We start from the raw sequence: 20,056 nt of genomic DNA on the forward strand, positions 1-20,056 counted from the left end.
TTAATCCAAAAACAGACGTACAGACCCACCCCCCTCCCCTCCCCCTGCCAACGGCTCAAGGACACACACAAACACGCACACAGACCCCACAACCCACACACAGACCCCCACAACCCACACACACACACACACACACACACACGAGGAGATTAACCCCTTCAGCCTTTTAAAGTCTGAGAAATGAGGCCACATCTACAACGACTATTTTATGGCAGTGAAACTGCAGCAGGTCTGGGGATTCAAACCAGATACATGCCTCAGACCTGGACGAGACGTAACAGACCATCACATTTCAACCTTTAACCTCTAACCTGCGATTAAATCTGTTAAAAAACTGAATAGTATCTTTCAGTCTTTCAGACTTTGGCAGAAAACGTTTCACAGGCTGTTTTCTTCATACCAGTGAAAATCTATTAGGAAAACCTTTTCACTGCTCGTTATGTTTATTCAAATCTTTCAAAAGGCAGTGATGAGTGTCGCAGATTCACAGCTCTTCACAGCTGCTGGACCTGGAGGAGCTTCAGTATCTGCTACCAGAATCCAGTGTGGCTACGTCCACACCAATATGTTTCGGTTGTAAAAACTCATCTTCCACACGACTCCAGAGTTTTCCCTAAAACAGAGACTTTCGGTAAACTCTGCTGGACCTGTTTTAGTTTGAAAACTCTGGGGTTGTGTTGTGGTCTGGACAGACAGAAACTCAAGACCTTTGGAAACGATAACATAGCCACCCACGGTCGCTCCCTGATTGGGTCTAAGTGGTGAATACGACATGGATAATGAATTACAAGTTGTTACTGACCTTGTTGTCTTTGCTTGCAGCTGCTGTTTTTATGTGTTTGCTACAACTGTCTTTGCTGTTTCTCGTTCGTAGTATTTTCTGCAACTAACCAAATGTAGAGTAGTCACTCTACTTCCTGTTTACACTGGCTCACGCACAGTGTACATGAATGGTCAAGATCGTTTCTGATTCAGGGTTAAAACAGTCGTCTGGATGGAGATCTTTTTCTTTTGTAGTATGGACCCAAGTCTCACAAAACTGTTATGCAAATTTGGAAGAGTTGTGATTAAATTTAACACTATTTTGGTGCAAAAATATTTCTACAAGTCATTATATTATTATCTATTTGGTATTTATTTGACCAGACTGACTGAAAACTCTTCAGCTCCTTACTCTTCTTCTCATCTACTTTGTTGTTCACTCTCTGCTTAACATTGCCTAAATTCTGAACTTTGGGAACGTTTCTTACAATGGTTTGTTCCAACTCGTGCAGACGCACTGCCTGTCGAAAAGTTTCTCTCTGCTTCTGAGGGGGTTATCAACACTCCAGATAGCATTAGCCTCAGTAGCCTCAGGATTCATTACACGTATGTTTGTGCTAGCATTAGCATACCTTTAGGGCAGATGATGATGAAGCAAGCAACCAGTTGTGTAGCCCGGCTTGCAATCAACCCTCCAAATTACTATTTTATAATCAGTGCAGCGTACGACAGCGCCTGTCCTCGGATGGATGGATGGATGGATGGATAGATAGATACTTTATTAATTTATCCCCTAGGGGATTGTTGGTAATAATAAAAACAGTTAATAATAAATAAACAATAATAATTAAATGAGTCCACTTCCTTTGGCTGAGTAGATGTAGAGGAAGAGGAAAAGCCTCAGAGGAGGAAGGACAGACACATAACAGATGTAGAGTAGGAAGAAAAGACTGTACTACATATTTTATTTATTCAGTTGATAAATAATATCATGTTAACAAAGTTAAGCTTTCAGAAGGTGCAGGACTGACGCGGCTTCAGGTCTCAGGGCTGATCTGACTGTGAAATGATGAGCTCACTGCTGTTGCGTTTGTGGCTGCTGCAGTAATAAATCTGCTGTTGTGTATCTGCTGTTTCACTGTGCAGCGGGGCGTCACTGGCCTTCAGCAGGACTGGGATCAGATAATCCCTGCTGGTCTTAATCCCTGACCTGAGAGGGGACGGGGGATGGGGGACGGGGGACGGGGGGGGGCTCTGATCTCTGTTGAATGTTCAGGGGTGAGGGAGCTTCACCTGAGTCCACCATTTTAAAAACAGCACATTCATTACAGCACTGAGATCTACTGAGTCCTCTGAGACAGTCTTTATTACTAGGAGAAACTGCAGTGACACTAATGCTGATACACAACAACTCACGGACAAGACATGAGATTCAAACAGTACAATATCCTCTTTCTACCACCATTAACCTGACAGAGAAGGTGGTAACAGGAGGAGTATTTGCTTAAAATATAATCATATATAACAGAGTTTGAATCTGACGCTCAGTTAAAATTAGCTCTGAGCATCCTGAAATTCAAATGTCAAAGCTCGAGTCCAGGAGATTTATTTTTATTAAAAATAGTTATTAAGCTTCATCCGGTGTGTATATTCTTTTCCAAACAACAGATGTTTTTCCATTATGAGTAATTCTATGTTGCTTTTATCCTCCTTTAAACAAAGAGCAGTCTTTCTTATAGTGATCTAAAAATGTCCAGAGGTCAGAAACCATTATCACTGGCACATTAAAATCTGCCAAGAGCTATTGTTGTTCCACAGCAGCTGGATAGACAGGTGACGGATCCACAAACAACAGCAAGTTCAGTCTCTGCAACATTTCTGTCAAAATCTGCACATGAAAACCCCGCTGAAAACCTTTAAAGGTCCCATATCGTATAAAGGTAGATCTTGATGTGTTCTTTGATTATAAAGCAGGTCTAGGTTCTATATAAATACTGTGGAAGTATCAAAGCGCTCAGACAACAAAGAAATGCCCACAGCCTGTATTCAGAAACTGAGCCTTAAAAAGAGCCGACAGGACTTCTGTAACTTTGTGATGTCACAACAACGCAGTCACCACTCTCAGCCTTGCCCCAAACCCCACCCACCTCGACCCACCATCCCGTCTTTGCAGGATTAGGTTTCTCTGAGTGTTTACCAGTTTGTTCTCAGAATTTTCTCTCACTTCAGCAGCGTGTCGGGGCAGGAAACAAGGCCTCGGTTTCATTTTTATTTCCACAGATGACCCTCCTGGCTCAAACAACGCAGACAGATAAAAGTGTTTGTGCCAGATTTTGGTATTAATGACAGCTTTAAATCTCACTTCTCATGCTGCCAAATAAAAACACTCCTCTGCAACCAAAACACCAAATGCTGCCTCAGTTTGGATCCCGCTCCTCATCCGGTCCTGCATCGGTACGACGGAGGAACCGAAGCCAAGCAGCACCTTTCTCTGACAGGTCACCAAACACTCCAAAAAACCACTCATCAAATCTGTTTCACACCAACTCCCACGAGCCTGTTTTTAATTTTGACTCGTATTAATATTAATAGTTCATGTTGAACATTCTGCTGAAAAGTGAAATAAAGCAGAAAAAGATCAACAAAGTGATTAAATTAAATTAATTTTGTTAATTTATGTTGGATAAAGTTTGTTTTCATCATGAGACTTTTTCACATTGTCTCCCTTGTGGCTTCGCAGTCGCTTTTTAATATTTATTCAGTAAAAAGCGAATTGAAAAGTGGTGAAATTTTAATTTTCAGCCTTTTAATGCAGGAAGCAACTGACTAAAGAGCAGACGTGGCTAACGCCTGGAGGCACACACTCAAAAACTCCTCTCCCCTCACCGACTAACGCTAGTATCAGTTGTGTTTTCAACTTTGGTGCCAGTCAGAGGGTCAATCTCATCAGCCTGGGGGAGGTGAGTGACTGTGACACGGGGCAGAATTAACCAATCACAGCACAGTATGCTGCTCACACTCAAATGAATGAGCCAATCTCAAACAACATATGGCTCAAATGCATGCACACATACACACACAGACACACCGCTCTACATTACAACACGGTTCTTCTTATTGTTGTTCAATAAAATTGATTACTAGGTGTGACAGCAGGACTGGTATTGTTTACAGCTTGTGAGACTGTGCGTGTGTGTGTGTGTGTGTGTGTGTGTGTGTGTGTGTGTGTGTGTGTGTGTGCCCATAGACTGTAAATAAAGATGGATGTTGCATCTGACACCACCCACAGCTTTCTGAAGAGCAGTTCTGAAGCTCAGATTGAGCTGTTCCACTGTCGCCACCTTGGCAGTGCCTGACTCCACCTATCTAATCCAAAAATGCTCAAAGAGGTGGGGCATATGTGGAGCCGAGAATTTTGTTTAACAACTGAAGCAAGCATACACATAAGCACAGCTGGTCATCCAAGTGTCTTGCTCGAAGGCTAACCCAAGGCTAATTAATTTGCTGGCTAATTAGCTAATTAACAAGCTATGCTAATAAGCCATTAACCGAACAGCAAGTCATATTATCTGATATGTATCTAATATTTATATGTAAAATCCTCTATAAGGCTCCAGCACCACAAACACAGACAGCTAGCAGCCAGACACTGAGCGGCAATCCAACAGTGAAGGCAACCACCTGTCACTCAAAGCAGCCACTTCCTCAATTATACATCACTTTAAGCCTGAATAAACAGGTGAGTTGTATAAAAGATTCACCCCTGTGCAGTTGTCATGAAGGAGAAAATTAGCTGTAGAGACCAAAGCTGTTTTTTGTATCAGGCTGAAGTTGATTTCTGCTGTAAAGCTAGACATTTTAACATGGCAGTCTATGGGGATATCAACTTTTCAAATAAAACACAGGAAAAGAAAGAATATGGGACTTTTAATGGCAATGACTAGAGAATCAGCTCCAGCAGCTGTTTATCTCCATCAATCAGTCGACTCAGTGGAAAACACTCAGTCATGTTTTACTTTGGAGCATTTTCTGTAAACTTGGTTAAACCTGATCACTGCTTATCAGACATTCACTCTGTTTCTCCACATGCTTGCTTTTGTTTTCATGTTTGCTTTGGCAGCAGAAAGTTTAGTTTAAAGTCTGTAATTTATTTATAACATTGAACCAAATGTCACTGTGCAAGAGCTGACACACAGTAAGAACTACAACTTATTTATAGCCCTATTTTCAATGTGTGGATGTTGTTCCTACTGTTTCTACGGCTTCTTATTCTATTCCCGTTGTGAGATAAGATGCTTCAGCTTGGTGAAAAATCTTTATTCCTATTCTTTAGATTCCAGTTCACAGTTTTCATTAGCACCATTTCACATAATGGAGTCAAGAGACGGAAACATGAAGACGAAACAGTCTGAGGTGCAGAGAGCAGAGAGTCATCTGAAAACAGACGAAGGAGGAAGACAGATGCTGCGGTTCATCACATTCATCTGTCTTTAATGTGTGAAGCCTCACCAGAAAGAGAGAGAGACAGAGAGAGAGAGAGGGAGAGAGAGAGAGAGAGAGAGAGAGAGAGATAGAGAGTTATCAATAACAGAGAGAAAGAGAGAGGGAGAGGTCTAATTATCCAGAAACCATTATGAAGCACTGTGACAGAAAGAGAGCACTTTGTGGTAATAACAGCAAAACAGACAGACTGAGTGACAGAGAGAGAGACATAGAGACACGGAGAGAAAGAGGGAGAGAGAGAGAGCACTTTGTGTTAATGACAGTAGAACCTGACAACTGACAGATGAGAGAAGAAGAGGAAAACAGCCTCGCTCTGTGGTTTTCTGCTCGTGTGAGGTTGTTGTGGGACGACTGTGTGATCTGACCCACATATAAGAGAAGAAGAAACACAACACACGTCACATCTGCCTCCCACAGTCAGACTACGACTCTTTAATCTGACTGAACGGAGCCGTCAACTCGTCTGATGTCCTTTTAACTAACAGGGGCGACTGGTACCATCAGGTCCTGGACGGTTCACTTCCTGACTGTCAGTGACTGTCAGTGTTTCATATGTGTGGAACTAACTAGTTGGTTTGATCCAACCACATTATAGTGTGTTTCAGTCACTGTCCAGCTTCATCTTTATCTGAAGAAGCAATAAAAACATGAATCATCACAGTTTTTCATTTTAATCTTCTGAACTGTTACAAATTCGGTAACTGAAGGTTGATAGGATTTCATTTTCTTTTTTTTTTTTCATGGTGGTACAGTTATTCTGCCATCTGCAGAACACTCGGATCTCCTCAACTTATTAAGAGAGGGAGAAGGAAAGAAAATCATTTTGTTAAAGCAACTAGAATAACCGCCTTGTGATTGTATCCCTCCACCAACCAGTCGAGCTGCAGGAGTCATGATTTCAGTTGGAAAGGTTGGTTTTTCATTTCATTTTCACTGACAGAATACAGAAATAATGATAATAATGTGATTTTTGTTGCGTCTGTAACAAACAAGCACATACAATCTTACATATGATTTGTAGGCCGGGGCGTCTCTGTAGCACCACAAAGCTTCATTGATGGTCTGTTGTTGTGACACATTTTTACATTTATCAAAAAAAATTTGCAGCTCCTGTGATATGGATGTTGCAGCCGGTCAGGGATTTCAATTATATTTAAAATAATTGTTCATTAATTGTTCCAGCTGTTTTCTTACAACATTATGACATCACAGTGAAGTTGACCTTTTGGATATAAAATGTCATCACTTCATCATTGTAACGAGGGCTATGCGCTATGGCCTTTAAATAAAATCATGATATTTTTTGGCTTTATTGTGATACACAACATATATCTGGATATATTGAAATCTACTTCTTTAATTTAACCCTTTGATGCATAAAATCACAGCAGTATAATTATAGTCCCTGTCTGCATTCTTGTTTACTGTTTACTCATTAGAGGTTTCTATGGGAACTATTTTAAACTTGCATGAAAAACATGGAGAGTTCACCGTTTCTGAACACGTATAAACTCACTTCGGCGCTTCACTCCTTTCGCTTTATCCAGTTCCCAAAAACACACACACCTGACCTACATCACACACACCCAGCAGAGTTTTCTGGATGGGCGGGGCAGTGAGAGGACGAGAAGAGAAAGTTTATAGTATATGGTATATAGTCGTTTACTACATACCACATGGAACAAGCCGCGATACATTGATTATTATTCGTCTCCAAATTCTTGAGTTATGGCCAAAAACATTTTTGGTGAGGTCAAAGAAACCTCGACCTTTGACCAAAATCTAATCAATTCACCCTCGAGTCCAAGGTGAAGAAATTCCCTTTAAGTGTTACTGAGATATCACCCTCAGGAGAATGAGACTGATGACTTGAAAACATAATTGATTTAAAAATCATTTTCTTACACAGCCCGTCCACGAAAATGAAAAAAAAGAGGAAGGATGTTAAAACCAAATAAAGATTGAGATGCTGTGACTCGTACTGGATTAGTGACATCATCTGATCACTGTGTTGGCTCCATCTTGATTCCTGCTCCTCTCTCTCTCTTCAGCTCCCTTTGCTGTTGCTCCAATAAAGCCGAGGTAAAGTGAGACGACAAACAGAGATGAAACACACACAGATTGTGAGGAACAAAATAAAAGTGTGGAGCGGAGGCAGGTATCAAAGCCGCTCTCAGCGGGCGTCTGACGAGTTGGAGTAAAAATAGTCGGCAGGTCGCTGTCAGGACGAGGAGACGCTGCTCCTGTCAGACTTAATCTTCAGTGTGTGAAGGAGAGGGATTCTGGTTCAGGTACAGACAGACCTGAACCACCGCTTCCTGTCCGACTGACAGGACGGGAAGTTTGAGTCTTTGTTCAACCAGACACTGGTGGTTCCATCCCTTTGAGCTCAAGCTGTTAGTCCAGGCTTCATTTAAAGCCAGAGACCAGGTCTATTGGATATCCAGAAGTTTCCACAGATCCTCAATCTGTCCGGCTGCACAAGAAACTAAAATATTCTCTTATTGTCATCACTGAAGTTTGTTTCATGTCTTCACTTCGATGATGTCCTGACTTTTTTATCTAACCCCACCTCCAGGACAGAGCTCAGCACGCTGACATGTCAGAGGCTGCTGGTCTCATATCTGTCACTCAGTGGTCGTGTTACTGTCATCATCATCATCATCATCATCATCAGGAGCTTTTATGCTTTTATGACAAAAATCAGACTTCAGTGCAGCCTGCAGTCACTAACATCATGTCTCTGCCGGGTTCAGTGCATTATAATATAATGGTACATAATAATATACACTAAAATGATCGACAATCCCACAGGATTGAACCATTGAAATCTTCACCTCTGATTTGCTAGACCTTTGACTCTTTTTTTTTGCTGTCTATATTGTTTATATTTACAGTATTATGTGTGATAATTGAAAAAAAAAATACTACTACACTAACTAACCCTAACCCTGCACTATGCTACTACTACTGAGAAAAACTTGACTCACATGTTCACATTCTCTTAATAAAATAAGCAAAAATGACTAAAATGAAATGTAGATTTTTTTGACAGACTAAAACTGAATCAGCAATCAACACTAGACAGTAGTTGCAGGACAATGTTGTTGATTCTCTTCAGTGACCCTACACATCCTGGAAACTCCTTTAAAAGGTTTTCATGAGGAACAAAAGAGCTGCAGAGACAAACATGAAGAGAGCTGAACTGACTGACAGTCAGAGCTCTCAGCAGGATGCTGAAACAACACCTAACTGTCAAAGCACACACATAGGTTTGTTTACATCTGCACTTTGCAAACTTTAATTCAAACCTACATCTACCCCCGCTGACACCAAGTCTAGACCCTCGAACAGCTCTTTAAAGACCTTCCAACATTCCTTTCTAATCACTTTTCCCAAAATGTCCCAAAAATATTTCTTTCCAGAAGAGATTCATACATGATAAAAGTGTTCTGACTTTCCAAAACACATCCTGACTTTCCAGGTGTGTTTCCAGGCCTCCAACTGAAGCCGGTCCTCACAAAGACAGAGAACATGAGCACGCAGACACACTCAGCCTCTCAGGCGTCATACATTATCCGTAACACACCTATTATCATATGAAGTGTCCCATTATCTGTGTTTATGGGGAACCACAGGAACCAGAGGCAGCTGACGACGTATCACACACGGCAAGTTTATGCTGATGAGCTCGTTAAGTCAGTTAATTAACGTGCTGATTAGAGAACAGAGCCACCTCGACCCCGACCCGTCACCTGAACTCTGTCTTTAGTTCAGCCGTTTCCTCGTTAACGTGCAGATTAGTGCAGCGGCTGACGACGTCACCGAGCCGACAGAGTGAAGAGGAGACAGAACCGACGGCACAGTGTCACTGCTTCGACTGATAACATCCTCTGCTCTGCGTGTTTCTGTGCATTAATGACCCATCACCTCCTTGCAGGTGGAGCCGGGATATATCTTCAACTAATCTGAGCCACCTCGTTTAATATTTTACCCTCTGAAGCCATACAGGAGTGTGTACACTCCCAAATATCATGCGACATCTATAATTAGATGAGGCTGTGCTGATTCTGAACCAGTGTAGCACGTTTAAAAATGACAAAATTAACAAAATTAGATGTCAGAGCTTTATTAAAGAGGAAAACAATTTCGATTAAGACCCTGAAAAATCTGTTGTTTAATTTCCTGCTCCGATTTTCTTTTTATTAAAACTATTATTATCTTCTCCTTTTTTTTTATCTTTCTCTGCTAATGTTTGGTTTGCTGTTCAATTCAAAAATACTTATTTGAGTAATAATTAAAAAGAGTGAAAGAGATGATAGAAACAAGTCTGTTGCAGATGCATTAAAGAGAGGATTTCACAAACAGTGGATGGAGACATGGTACCTATGGATTTCTCTTTTAGCTCATCATTAGTATTTGCATATTAAAAAAAACAACAATACACTGTGCCACCTCTCCACCTCTCCTATCTCCATTGTTTAATGGGTTTCAGGCACAAAAATCCCTTGAAATTTACCAGATAACATGAAATCCATCCCTTGAATTTCAACCTTAATTGTACAAATTAAGGCCCTTCAGCTAAAGATCACTTATCAAAGACAGGATGCATCTATCTATCCACTGATTGGATATTATAACCCCTATTTAAAAACCTTCCAGTCAACAACAGACAAACTTAGTCCTTACCTTGAATCCAGGATCATCCAATGACAAGCAGCTCCACAGGAGAGCCAATCAGAGAGCGAGAAATGTCCAAATCCAGGTAGAGAAGAACAAGTCCAGACTCCAAGTGTTGTCCCAGACCTGATTAAGTCCTCGTTCTATGAATCTGCAGGGAGACAGTGAAGAGAGACAGAGTCAGGAGTGAAGCCAGGTGAGGAGGCAGGCGCTCTGCTTTCATCTTTATCCAAATGCATTGTGGGATGGGTGCAGGTTTCCCTGAGAACTGGGACACAGAGTTTTTCAGACTACAGAAGACTGGGAGATCAGGTTGATATCTGAGCCTGCAGCAGGACCAGGGCCAGGTATCGGACGTCAGACACACTGTCTGAAGACAGAATCAAAAACTTAAACACTGAACGATCTTAGATCTGTTTTCTTGTTGACTTTGATTTAAATCACAGTTTTTCCATTTTTACTATTTTAACCTGACAAGTTCAGGCAGAAAACATGTTTGTATTTATGCATGGATGGAAACAGGAAATGTATTTTTCTGAGTTAGTACTTAATCTCATGTATCTACAGAGTCTCCAGAGTCCGTATGTATTATGTTTTGTGCATAAGTTATTATTCTCTTTGCACATTATAATCTTGGATTTACCTGTCTGCATAAATTATCTTATTCACACAAGAAGTTATTACCTCAATAACTTGAGTGCACACGTTCTAACATTTTTCTGCACAAATTGTTTTTTTTGCACCCGTTATTGCCTCTTGTGCACAATTTTTTTCAAATATAATCCCAGTGTTGCTGTTATACACGTCACAAATACACAACCCTGCAGAGGACTTTTAATTTGGAAAGACAGATGCAGGAAGTGGAAACAGGTGGCCAGGTCGCAAGGGAGAGAAAGAAAGAAAAGACAGATAGATTTAACCAGCTGAAATGAAGTTAGATAGAGTTTTATTACTTGTTGACATTCACTCAGACTGAGCATCACCAGCTACCAGATGCCTGTGAACATTCTCAGTTGTCCAGGTGATGGTTCTCAAAGATTGTTCTCAAGGGAAACTGGATTTGTAGATATGTGAAGATGGTCACTTCTGAAGAACTGAAGAAGCTTCTTGGATCGGAGGTGAAACGTCTTCAAGTATCTACAGTGAAGTTTCCCTTGATTAAACTTTTCTTGGAGAGGTCGGGTACAACTAAACCCTTTTTAGTCAGACTGGTCATCAGTGGATCATCAAGCACATCCATGACATCTTTACCAGTTCTCTCTGTGCCTGTGATTCAGGGTGCACATGAAAGCTGTGTGTGTTCACTTCCTCAACTTAATGAGGATCAGTTCACTCAAATCCCAGAAGCGTGAAAAAAAATAAATTCATTGAATCCGACTTTTTCCCCTCACTCTGCTGTTCAGGAGCAAGTTTCAGAGTTTCAGATTTCCCATCATTTTATTTCTGAGTCCTCCACCTCTGTGACAGGTGTCGTGTGCACACCTGACTTCAGGATCTAATTAGAAAACATGGATCTAGAGATCGGCAGCAGCTCAGTGTTCCCCGCAGCAGACACACAGACTCTGACTGAAAAGTTCCCTCCACAACACAAAATTAATTCCAGCTCTGTTTGTGACAGCAGCTCAATCCCCTCACTGCCTGCCAGTCAGGAGTCACTCTGCCTCACTGAATCCACTGTGAAATGGAGAGATGACTGTACGTTGACTTTGCTGATGGATTTATATTCCTGCTGCACGCTCGCTCTGCTTCTGAAGACCACTTTGAAGTCCAGGACGTATAGAGGAGCAGAAAATTCACGGAACCAAGTGAAGAATCAAACGGCGCTGTCGCTCAAGACTCAGAGCTTCATCCGAAAGCTCAGCGGTGAACAATCTGAAGTTGACTGCTGCTGAAACATCATAAACTTGAAGTAACTGCAGCAGATGATGAGTGATGAAGAGTTTTAAAGACATGAAATAATCCGACTGTGAGAGCTCAGTTTGTTTTATATTTCACAAATTTCACATTACTCACAATAGATTTCACTCTCTTTGTTTTTGTTTTTTGGCCTGAACCAGACTTTTTGTTCCGGATTTCAGCTCTAATTAGCTGGTTAATTGGGAAATTAAAGTGTAATTGTTTGGTAACAGTGGAGCTTGTGGCGGTTTGACTCGTCTGCAGCTGGGACCCAGACAGAGTCAAGTCTGAGAAAAATTATTATTTTTGCTCCTGCAGTCAGTTTGATATGATGAGAGATACATGAAAGTGAACTGAGCACGCTCCATGGATCATCAAGAAGAACAACATAAACAAACCTGCAAAGTGAAACACATGAAAATACTTTTAAGTCCAGCTCACCACAAATCAGAGTCTTCAGTTCAGGTTCAGCAGCTGCTGTACATCTGTCTCATGAAGTGACTTAAAGGTCCCATATAGTATAAAGGTAGATTTCCATGTAATTTGGTTATAAAGCAGGTCTAGGTTCTATATTAATACTGTGAAAGTATCAAAGCGCTCAGTCCACAGAGAAACGCACTCAGCCTGTATTCAGAAACTGAACCTTAAAACAAGCCGTCAGGACTTCTGTAAATTTGTGATGTCACAACAAAGCAGTCACTGCTCCCAGCCGTGCCCCAAGCCCCGCCCACCTGGACCCATCATCCAAACTTGCAGGATTCGGTTTCTCTGAGTGTTTACCTGAAATCTGCTATATTTTTGTTGGATCACTCAGAAAACAGAGCCTCCTCTCTTCTGATTGGCTCACTGACCTGTTGTTACTAGTGCTCCAGAGAGAAGCCTGAGAGAGGGAATCTTAATTTACATTGAGATAATGATACAAATGTATCTTCTTATGGATCAACACTTCAAATATAACACAGGTAAAGTGTAATATGGGGCTTTTAACTTCCCATAACTTTATTACTTTGTGTCACCTGATGAATCTCAGTCCAATGTCCCCTGTCTGCTGTTTGCTGCTGAGCAGGTAGAAGACAGTGGCTTTTTACTACTTTTATTCTGAAAACACTGAGACTGAAGCAGACAGGAAGTGTATGAATGCGACAGCAGCTTAGTTAATTCATAAACTTAAAAAACTGCCTCTGAACACATGATTCTCAGAAGTTTTTGTTCTGTTCTTATGAACCAGATTCTGACTCTGAACCTCCAGACTCGTTACCGATTCACTTTGTCATTGTTTGTCACTAATGAACTTTTTCTCAGCTCGGAGACAAACTGCGGCAGCAGTAAATACAACAACAGACCACACAGAGATGTGCCGCTGACGCTCCATTACTCTCCGATCTGTGTGTTACTGCAGCATACTGATTCATTTTAAACTCTTCATTTAAATCACAGCTGACACACGGAGCCTCTACACGCCATTACCCAGCAGTCTCTGACATGTGAACACACAGAGAGAGCGGGGTCGGCTCATTAACGTCCTGCAGCCTCACTCTCAGACCTGCTTCACGTTTTCATGCTGAAACACAACGCATGACACAAGACCAAATCTATTTGTCTCTATTAACATCTTGTACAGTTAGTACACACACACACACACACACACACACACACACACACAGAGCTTCCTGTTGACTTTTTGATTGGTTTGAGCTGCCCGAGCTTTCTACCACTGTGAGGAGAAACTTCACACTGAGACTTGTCCGTTCTGTCTCTCCTCCACCCTCTGTTCTTTAAGAGGAAGTAATTTCATCAGGTATAGTGAGGAGAACAAACATGAGGCCTCTGGGTAGAAACAGGGATCATTTGCTGCAGGAAACACCAGCCACATGTTTTACATCTACGTCCTGCAGGAGCCGCAGGGGCTGCTGGAGAAACCTGCTGAGCCCAGTGCAGAAGACATAACCTTCACCAGTTTGTTTGTTATTGTCGTTTTAACAGGGAGCTGGATGATGCATAAAGAACGAATCGACTCCATAGATCGTAAATACAGATGGACCTAGCCTCTATGACATCCCCCACAGGTTTCTGAAGAACACAGGTTGCATGCTTGGTCGACTCACATATGAAACATTTAAATTAGACAGTCACCTGGAGGAAAGAACTTAGAATAAACTTAATATATATATTTGAAATAATATACATTTTTTTTGTGTTTTTTCTCTTTTGTTTGTTTTTGTGTGTTTTATTAGAAGATGGCTCGATGTCTTGGGCCAGAACTGGTTTGACATAGAAATAAATACATAACCAAGTTACTAACTAAGGGATTCATTCAATAACAGTTTCACCTCTGCTGACAATGAAGAAGTGAGAGACGGAGCAACAGACGAGTGGAGACTCCACGTCAACCAAAAACGCCGCCAGCCAGGAGCCTGATGAGCCAATAAAGAGCTGTTCATCAGAGCGGAGCGCAGAATGAAGAGCCTCCATCATTATGTGCAAATGAAGCTGTGATCCAACTGCGGGCCAGATTCACCCACTCACCTACTCACTCACTCTCCGCTCTCTTCTGGTCTGGTGTGGTCTGGAGGGCATCGTGAGATTCGGGTATGGGCATGGAAAAAAAACTCCCATCAGTCTTATGACAGCAAAGACCTTGGAGGGGAGCGGGGATGTGCTGCAGCGGTAGGAGTGTGTGTGTGTGTGTGTGTGTGTGTGTGTGTGTGTGTGTGTGTGTGGTGAACAGATGTTTGTGCAGAGGCGATGCAGACCCTCAGTCAAATTCCTGCTTCATGCAAACGTTGGGGATGAGAATCGAGAACCGGTTCCAGGTGGAAATCAGTTCCAAATTGTTCACGCCAGTAAACAAGCGATTACGCTCCTCTGCTCTGTCTTCATCACAGGCAGAGCTGATGTTTAGAAAAGATTTCCGCCTACTTCATGATGAGTGAGTGAAGAATGAAAGGATGTTTTCATGTCTTTTCATCTTTACTAATTAACCATTTAATGCACTGAGCAGTTCAGAGGCTACCGGCCTCTTTTAAGGGGGAATGTTTTCTTGCGTGTTAATCAATGCAAGATTGACATTTGGAAATCAATCAATACACCTTAAATGTCAATATGACACTTTGATCATTTCATTTGTTTTCATTAGCGCTCTTCATGACATACACCGGAGTGATCATCGGATCTTCAACCGCTTAAAATGTATGTAGCAGTGGGGGGTGGGGGGGTAGCAATGTTTTTTTTCTGACAGTTACACTTTGAAGAACAATGACTCCCCCCACAGAGAAACATGGTAAGGAGTCGATCAATCAGTTCCATCCCTATCAAACATGCTGACTGAGACAGACGTGCTGTGATTTGATTGCAGCAGCAGCAGCAGAGGAAATATCCCTTTGTGTTTAACTTCCTGTTTCCACAGGAACTCTGCTCATCAAACCTCAACAGACAAACTGAACCGTCTGACAGAACAAAGCTGAGGACAAGAGGAGGCTTCAAAGACTGATGAGTGGATGCAACTGGAAACAGTTGATCAAAAGATAACTAACTGGTAACTACTTTGTGATTCATCATTTGCAAAATATTTGATGGTTCCAGCTTCTCCACCGAGAGAACATGAGACAATATCAGACATTTCCAGTCTCATGTTGAAGTAAACAAATTATCTTTGGTCTGGTCAAGAACAAAAAGACATTTGATGACATCACACTGTGCTTTTTAATGTTTTACTGACCAAACAACTTAACCATTAAAAAAATAAATAACCAGCAGAGGATCAATAATTCAATCAATAATCAATAATTAAATGTTTAAATGTTGTACTGTTGTGTGTTATTTGAGACTTAGGCATTATTTTATTGCAGGTTTTAATTGACAGTAACTAACTTTGTTTGAACCAGGTAATTAAATGACTTGCACAGGAAATAGAAGATGTAGTTTAGGGTGTAAACAACAGTGGATTTCCACAGGAAAAGGAAGTGGAGTGACAAAGATCCAACGAAAACCATGTAAATATTTATTTGTTACTGTGGGTTACACAGAACAGCTGCACCGAGGACAATGTGATTCATCAATCATAAAAGAACACGGGAATTTACAGTGAGAAACTAACTAATATCAACAACTGCTACTGATGAATACTGTGATTTTGGATTTAGCAAGTGTTGTTAGTGAGTGTTTGTTTATGGGATGTTTGCTACGGAAGAGCCTCCTTGTCATCGTGTTGTTGAAAAGGAAATAAAATACATGTATGAGCGTAGAGACTTGCACCTGCAGGCTGCAGCAGACTGACTCTAATCCCGAGCACGAGAAGCTGCGAGGATCCGGCAGAGTTACACTCGTCCTGCTTCACGCTCTCACTCTCTGCAGCCTCCTCGGGTTAATAAGTGTAAATCTGCTGCTGCTGCTTCCTGCAGGAGAACTGACAGATCTGTCACCTCATGCAGATTTACTGTAGCAAGTGTTACAGCCTGAGCCGGTTAACACGCTCCGCACACGCTGCAGCTCTGAGGCTGACGGCTGACCTTCAGCACGTCTCTGCCTCTCACTGCACAGCAACGATCATGAGCCTTCGTAGAAATGCAGCTGAAGAGAAGACCTGCGAGGACCCGCTGTGAGGAGGAGCGTGTTAATGAACGTGTAAAAGTCCAAATCAGACCGTGAACACACAAGAATGTGTCTGAACGTTCATTCAAAGGCATCCTCAGTCTGATCTGTGACATCAGCAAGGTCACCGTCAAGTTCACATCTGCAGATGATGACAGTGTCTGCTCCAAACACTTTGACCCATTCAGATGATTTCAGGACCTCATCTACCATTCGAATATGTAACTGAACTATTTTTAACATCGGACTGATTCAACAGTCTTTACATCTGAACAGGAAACACACAGTTTGATAAGAACTACATCTCCTGCTCAAACAGACGTTGACTTCGCTTCTACACACATTTTATTCTTGATCTGGCTCAGTGAGAGCATAAAGACCACGTGCGCTCATGTCGACATGTTTAACACCAGACCCATGCAGCCGGTGTTCCAGTTAGCTGTGTTCACACTGTGCTAACAACAGAATCTGATTAACAAGCTAACCAGTCACACAATCACTTCCCAACATCATTGCTTTATAGCAGAGTTCAGACGACATCACAACACGGTCAACAGATGAGGAATTTAATATTTAAACCACCAGTCTGAAGGAGAAAAACCAGTGAGAACACACCTCAGTCTGTCCATTAAAAAGTTTCCACTGCCGTGTCAAACTGTGCGCTCAAAGAAATACAGAGCAGCAGGTCGTGAGGCTGTTGGCTCGAGTGGAGGAGGTCGTCCACAGACTCTGGTTCGATTTCCCGACTCCGGCCCCGTTTCAAATTATCCTTTGACAAGGCACCAACCTAGGGCTGCACAATTAATCCAAATTGCAATATGGCCAAGTGCAATATCCAGGAGCAGGAGCTGCAATTTTTTTTTAATAAAGGGTAAAATATGTCACAATTATTAGCACCATAAGCGTTGTGGTGCTACAGAGACGCCACGGCCTTCAAATCCTATTCTCCAGACGTAAAGAAACACGACTGGGACAAGACCCATCAAAAACCACATCATCATTGTTTTTATATTTTTTTCAGTGAAATTGAAATGTGGCTCCCGTTGTAAAGTGCTTGTTCTAGTCATTTTCTTTATTTAGCAGCATCTGTTTCATTCACAGAGCTGGAGACTACACAACCTAAAAATATAATAGTAATAAATGATTTACTGGCAGTATTCAGATCGTTGTCGTCAACTAAAAATGCAATTCTCTTTCAAGCAGCAGAAACACAAAGAGAAGAGGTATGATGTTATTACACACCAGAATTGAAAAAGTTTAACTATTGCAAAAAAGTGCCTTGTTTTCAAATAGAAAACACAAAAATAGATCAATTTATTGATGAAGAAATACATCAAATAAGCAAATGTAAAGCGTCATGAGAACAGTCGTTAACAAACGGTTTGTTTCCTGCAGTAAAAACAGGTAAATCTGCTGCTGCTTATTAACACAGGAGATTAGGACTAAATGGGCTAATCCACACATTGTTCTCTGTGTGTGTGCATGCGTGTGTGTGTGCGTGCGTGTGTGTGTGCGTGCATGGGTGTGTGTGGGTGTGTCTATTTTTCAGATGAGGTGTGTGTGAATGACTGAAATAAAGGTCACTGGAGGAATCTTCAGGATAAAACGGATAAAGATACGACAAAAAGAGGAGGATGAGCTGACAGATGACAACAGCCAAAAGGTTACATGGGGAGGGAAGAGAGAGACACACACACACACACAAGACAAATACACTGACACACATGCACTGAAACACACACAGCTTGAGTGTGAAATACACTGCAGTCGCCCTGCACATGTTTGGCAGTGGGTAGATCCTGGCAAGTTGGAGGTCAGCCAACACACACACACACACACACACACATACATATATACAGACACACACACACACACACACACACACACACACACACTAACTCAGCTTAATGGGTTTTATGCTGTGAACGTGATTTTCGGAGCCTCCTGCATTCCTCAAACACGCAGCCAAGAAAACATGTTGAAACAGCCACAGGTGGCAGCAAGCGCTGACGAAATGCAGAACAACCATGAGGTGTCACGAACCTGAATACCTCACATTCCTATGCTCCAAGAATAAATCCCACCCCCACCCCCACCTCCAACCCCACCCCCACAGACGAACCTCAGTGTCTCTATCTGCCACCGGGCTTTTATCAGCAGCTGGAAACACTTGAGCGGACGCGCTGGTCTCTGCGAGCGCTCAGCCATGAACGCCAGGTAATGATCCTCCTGCGCCCTCATGGGGGATGTATCCATGCTCGTTTGGAGCCCCTCACATAGAAGCTGATTAACATGGCCGCCCCTGATCTGTGTCTCTGATCTGAGGGAAGCGGGAGCTGCTGACGGAGCAGGATCGACTGACGGAGAAAACACCGAGAATACCAAAGATAGTCGGCTTTGAACATGAGGCCCTGACGTCAGACTGAGGTGGAACATGAACCGGAAACATACTGAAATATGTAGGCAAAAGTATGTGGACACCCCTAAGCCTGGGATAGGCTGTTTGCGATTTGACTGTAAGGCTTAGATGTCCACATACTTTTGGTAACGTGTGAAGGTCCTGATGGACTACACAAGCAGACGTGGACAAGCCCTCGCAGCTCGGTTTATACACCGGGTGTCTGTGCAGGCAGATGTGTTCACAGATGTGCAGTTGGTGTGTTCAGACCCACAACATTTGCATAGCGCTGACTGTCATGGCTGCAGAGAGGCGGAGAGGATCATTTGAGTTTGCTGCATCAGTCATAGGTGGGAAAATAAACTGGGCGGTGCATTCAAGTACCGTTAGAAAGATAATAATATGGCAGCAAACAACGGCGACAGAGCCTGAGACTTACACTTTTAAATATCGATATTGGGTTTCAGCTCAGTTCAACAGATAAATGGTACAACTGTTAAAACCAAGGGCCTTAAAACCTCAAGTTACGTGTTGTCAAGGTTGTTAGGCGACAGGAGCCGCGCTTCGCAATGCAATGGTAAAGGCGAACACAGCTGGTGATGGCAAAGCGTAAATCCTCCGTAGACCAGACCGCCTCATTTTCGGATTGGCCACGAAAGGCCACATCCTTCATAGACCACGTCCTCCGAAGGATACGGCCGCTGAACTGGGACACAGCTAGTGTCAGCACCTTCTTGGACCCCGGAGCCTCCAAGACCACTGACAAACTAACTTACAACAATATTCCAACATTTCAGTCTGATGCAGAAACTTTTCCTTCACCAGACGTTCACTGGAGCGAATGTTTGATGGTCTGGTGAACAAAAACTTGGCTTCCTTCATTAAATAAAGTGTGCAGTGATTTTCTCTCATTTAAAGAGCAGGGAAACTTCCTGTCTTTGGATTTTTAATAATTAAACCTTTTAACTCAACCTCAGTCCAGCATAAATAATAAAATCTGTTTTTCTGCAGTCAGATGGAAGAATGAGACTCAGTGATTGCAGCGAACTGCAGAAACCTGCAAGTCACACGGCCCCCCGTCTCCACGTCAACAGTTTATCTGCTGCTGGATGGATTTCCCTTCTGCAACGAATAGGTCACACACATGAAATCACAGAGCTGCAGGACACACGTGTCTGATGGTTACACAGCATCTGCGCTGAGGTCACCCCCACCCCCAACCCCACC

General features: G+C 42.3%; 1 protein-coding gene across 1 annotated transcript in view; it reads right to left on the bottom strand.

The window, feature by feature from the left end:
- Positions 1–20,056, bottom strand: part of LOC111647356 (semaphorin-6D-like) — a 171,299-nt gene that overhangs the window by 134,101 nt on the left and 17,142 nt on the right. Inside the window, exon 2 of the mRNA XM_023396955.2 lies at positions 9,955–10,096. The gene's annotated coding sequence lies outside the window, so the exon portion shown is untranslated. The remainder of the gene's footprint in view (positions 1–9,954; positions 10,097–20,056) is intronic.

Source organism: Seriola lalandi, unplaced genomic scaffold (assembly GCF_002814215.2).
Source record: "Seriola lalandi dorsalis isolate HSWRI2012SDOR001 ecotype SW California unplaced genomic scaffold, Sedor1 jcf7180002054985, whole genome shotgun sequence".
Taxonomy (NCBI): domain Eukaryota; kingdom Metazoa; phylum Chordata; class Actinopteri; order Carangiformes; family Carangidae; genus Seriola; species Seriola lalandi.